General features: G+C 39.6%; 1 protein-coding gene across 1 annotated transcript in view; it reads right to left on the bottom strand.

The window, feature by feature from the left end:
- LOC103202851 (putative olfactory receptor 10J6) overlaps positions 1-4,499 on the bottom strand; it is a 189,506-nt gene that overhangs the window by 76,746 nt on the left and 108,261 nt on the right. The gene's annotated exons all lie outside the window — the stretch shown is intronic.

Raw genomic sequence — 4,499 nt, 5'->3', positions numbered from 1 at the left:
TTTTACTAGATTAAAGAATAATTCCAAGCTGGATCAAAACTAAACCTCTCTGGGTCCCACTTCACCTAGCTCCTCTCTGCCACGCAAATCCTTGACCTAATCTGATATGGGGATGTGGAGAAGAAGCAATTGAAACAGAGGTGGCAAGGGTCTTAGAAATATAAGCTGCAGAGACAGCTTTCATTTTCAGAGTTAAATCATGTGCCCTCTACTAGTCATTTCATAAAGGGTGTTCTTAATTCTTGTTGATTCAAAAATGAATAGTTCTTCTGCTATGGGGGTCCATGAAGGCTCCTCTTTCGTTACACAGATACATTAGCTCCTTCAATAGTACTCCTTTCTTTATGTGTTCCTTCATTCTGTGCAAAGCAAACATGTGTTGCTTCCTAGAGCTTAAGCAAGGAGAGAGTGTATTTGTGCATTTTCTATGTAACTGAACTTTCATCCAGTTGTACTTTTTTTTTTTTTTTAATAAAGACTTGCTTTCTTTTCAACCTACAGAAATTTTTTAGATTTTAATTTATATGTAGTAGCCAAGATGGCACTAAAGTAGTTGTCTTAGATACTAATTGTACTGATTCTAGAATCTAAGAAAAATGTCATTAAATTAAATTCTCTCAGTAAGCAATGCAAACCTCATATTTTGCCAGGTACTTATTTATATAAAAACAAGCATAACCATGCTACATTTTCTGTCCTAATCTTATCTCAGTGGGAAAGATTGTAAGAGTTATGGATCTGTCCACCAGAGTTTATCTCCACTTTGAGACAAAGCTGGAAGATACTTTCTAAGAGACAAAGATATAGGAACACCTGTTTCCACACATCCCTTGCTCTCATTGTTATTTCATCACCAAGTCAGCTTCTGTTCCCTTTCTCTCCAGTCATTTATCTGTTCCAGACCACAAAAATAGGACTGAGGCATCTTTCAAGTGACCAATAATTTCTACAGATCATTAAGTGAGAAGGTCAGAGCTGGATGTTAAGCATACTATGTCATCATGTTAGTTAGCTTAATAGCTGATGTCAGTGTCTCCCTGATTATCAGCATCTGATATCACTCTAGAATAGCAATCAACCTAAGGTTTATAGTTCTTTTGGAGGTGCTTGGATGGGCGTCAGAGGAATTCTTTGTAATTATTCACTGAATTTTCAGTACAAGTATACTTTCATCATATTCTTAGAAAATTTGCTCTATGATAAGTGTTTGTTCCTTTAAGTTCTAACAGAAATATGAATGGATTCTCATATTCTCACATTTCCCTCCTTTATAGACTACTTGCTTCCACAATTTGCTTAAATTCCTTAGAGGAGAATTCTTTGACCCTGTTCATTTTTGCCTGTGTGAACTATGCTGTGTTTTGCATTAAGTTGAGAAACTTAATGGTTTCTCAAATGGGTGGTTCTTAGCTGGGAGGTTGAGGGGTAGTGAGTGGTGAATGGATAGGGGAATGGAAAAGTGTCAAGTAATCGTCAATGAAAGCTTCCCTGCCCCTTCCTATCCCTTCCCGTCATTCCTTAAGGGTTTAATCATTGTTCTTGCCCACCCTCACCTTCCATGAATGAGTGAATACTTCACTAGTGTTTTCCTGGTGTGGTAGTTAAATTTGTATGTCAACTTGTATGGGCCTGGTTGAGTGACCAGGCAGCTGGTAGTAGTTATTCCCCATGATGAGACTGGTAATCAGCTCCATGGTAGGATCTACAACAAGCAGCTGAGTAGTTGCCTTTGGGATGTGGTCTGCTTCCTGTATATAAGGAGAAGCCTTGGAGATAGTCTCTAGCCTATGGTACACTTGGACCCTGCATGCAGCCTTGTCGTTGTTCAGCAGCCTGCCATGCTCTGCCGACCTTGGGACCTACAATGGACTTGAATTAATGGTCTGCCATGTGGTTTAGTAAATCGGGATTGTGCCATTTTATTTGTCGACTTTGGGTTTGTTAGCCTCAGCAGCCAGTAGCTGCCTGAGTGAAGAAATGCCTCTAGCTTCAATGGGCCAGGAAGAGCAAGAGGCAGAGCTGAAGCCCAAGGTTGAGGGGCTTTCACCCAGTCCCTAGAACCTGGCACTTTGAACTTGGACTTAGAAGTCTCCAGACTGTGAGAGAATAAACTCCTGTTTGTTAAGACCATACCATTTGTGGTATATTTCTGTCAGAGCAGCACTAGGTAATCAGAGCACCTGGCTTCAGATTGACCTGAGGATGCAGGTTCTATAAGAGAAGTGCAAAATGTGAGAGTGGATAGAAAACAGTTGCCACAGATCCTCCTAATAGGGTGAGTCAGGGACAGTGAATCATTTTGTTTCAGTCTCCTGTAATCTATTCATAGTACTAGATTGCTGCCTAATGTGGGCTATCTTCATCATCATTTTTTTTTTGTTATTATCATCATCATTGCCCAACATCTCACTCTACCAATACTCCTCCACCTTTCCTCTATTGTTAATTGCAAATATCTCTATTTTTATAATGCTTCCTTTTGTTTAGCTCTTCTGTTCATCAGAAAAATGACTATAAATATCATTTATTTATTCAATCTATGTACACTTCTCAAGTACCAATTGTGTATTAAGCAGTTAACTAGTCCCAGGGTTACAATAATGAGAAATAAAGACTGTTGCAAGTTACTTATAGTCCAATGGGGAAAACAGAAAAAGTAATAAGAGGTATAAAAAAACTTGCTATGGTCAAATGTAGAGGATTATTGTTTGGGTCAAGGATGTTGTACAAAAGAAGGAACTGGTCTCTTCTATTTAGACGGTCAGAAAAGAATTCATAGAAAGGTGATATTTAACTTTTTTATGACACTGGGTCAATTGAAGTCTGGGAGCAATGAGAGAGGGCAACCCAGAGAAAGAAAGAGCCTGAGCAGAGACACAAAACCCTGAAAAACCCAGCTGATAGGAGGGCAGATATTTTATTCACCTGTGTTGTCCCATTGCCAAGCTGAATATTAACCTGCTTAATACCTTTGGATGGAAGAATGAGTGAATATCTATTAAGTAGAAGGTCTTGTCCAAGGATTTCCAGTTATTTGCATGCTGGACAGACACATCCTATTATATTCTCTCCGTCTGCCTTTTAGGCTTCCCAGATCTTTATCAACTAAAAGAGAAAATAGCACAGAAATGAAAATCCTGGATTTTCAGGGACAGTGAACTTGAACTTGTTCCCCTCTTGCAGATTGTGCCAGTAGTTCTCATTTGCTACATAAACTCAGTTGACAGTTTATCATATACTTACATTAATTAGTCACTTAAAAAGTGGGCTGGAAAAAAATTCTTCTTTTGAAAGAGACTAGATCAACATACACTATTTCTTAATCATAACCAGAACAATAACTTTAATAAACTTTTAAAAATGAAGACAGCACTAAAAACAGATACGATTGCTTGACATGTAAAATCACATGTTAAGGTATATCAAAATACACCTTTCAGAAAAAAATTATGAATGAGACTGTTATGGATATTAAAACTTCTGAAATACGATTTTCACAGTGTTGGCTTTGTGGCTTTCCTAGAGAAAAAAACAGCTCCCCACCCCCACACACAGTGGTCAGAGTCGCCTGATATCTCTTTACATTCCTGTGCTGGTTACCCAATGCCACTCTGACAAGAAAACACCACAAATGGGATGCCTTAACAAACAGGAGTTTATTCTTACAATTTGGAGGCTTTAAATCCAAGTTCAAAGTGCCAGGCACTAGGGGCTGTGTGAAAGTCCCTCAGCCTTGGGCTTCAGCTCTGACTCTAGCTTCTAGCCCACTGAAGCTAGAGGCTTTTCTTCACTCAGGCAGCGACTGGCTGCTGAGGCTAACAAGCCCAGGGTCGACAAATAAAATGGCACAGTCCCAATATTGCCAAACCACACAAAAGGCCATTAATTCAAGTCCATCGTAAGTTCCAAGGTTGGCAGAGCATGTCAGGCTGCTGAACAGTGACAAGGCTAATGCAGGGTCCAAGTGTGCCATAAGCTAGAGACTATCCCCAAGGCTTCTTCTTATAAACAGGAAGCAGACCACATCCCAAAGACAGCTACTCAGCTGCCTGTGGTAGATCCCACCTTGGAGTTGATTGCCAGTCTCATCATGGGGAATATCTACCACCAGCTACCCAGCCACTCAACCAGGCCCAGCCAAGTTGACATGCAAACATAACCACCACATTCCCCTAGTTGCAACCCATGATAGATTAAAGGAAAAAAGCAATCACAATCTTAAGTAGAATGAAACTTATCCTTTTTTTTTTTTTTCCTGGGAAGAGAAAGAGAAGTGAAGTGGGCAGGAGATAAAGTTAAGCCAAAAGACAGACAGGTAGTATACAGCACGTGGGGCTTAACTTCTAGAAAGACATATTTGAAGGGTGCAAATTAGTTTTATTGCTACTGGGGCTGGGGTGTTTATGAAGTGTGAGTGTGTGAGTATGTCATGTGTGTGTAAATGAGAGAGAGCAAAAGCAGGTGGATGTGTGCATGTGTATATATATATATATATATAT

This window comes from Orycteropus afer, unplaced genomic scaffold (genome assembly GCF_000298275.1).
Source record: "Orycteropus afer afer isolate SDZICR_OR568_19922 unplaced genomic scaffold, OryAfe1.0 scaffold00193, whole genome shotgun sequence".
Lineage (NCBI taxonomy): Eukaryota > Metazoa > Chordata > Mammalia > Tubulidentata > Orycteropodidae > Orycteropus > Orycteropus afer.
This window is presented reverse-complemented; position numbering and strand designations above follow the sequence as displayed.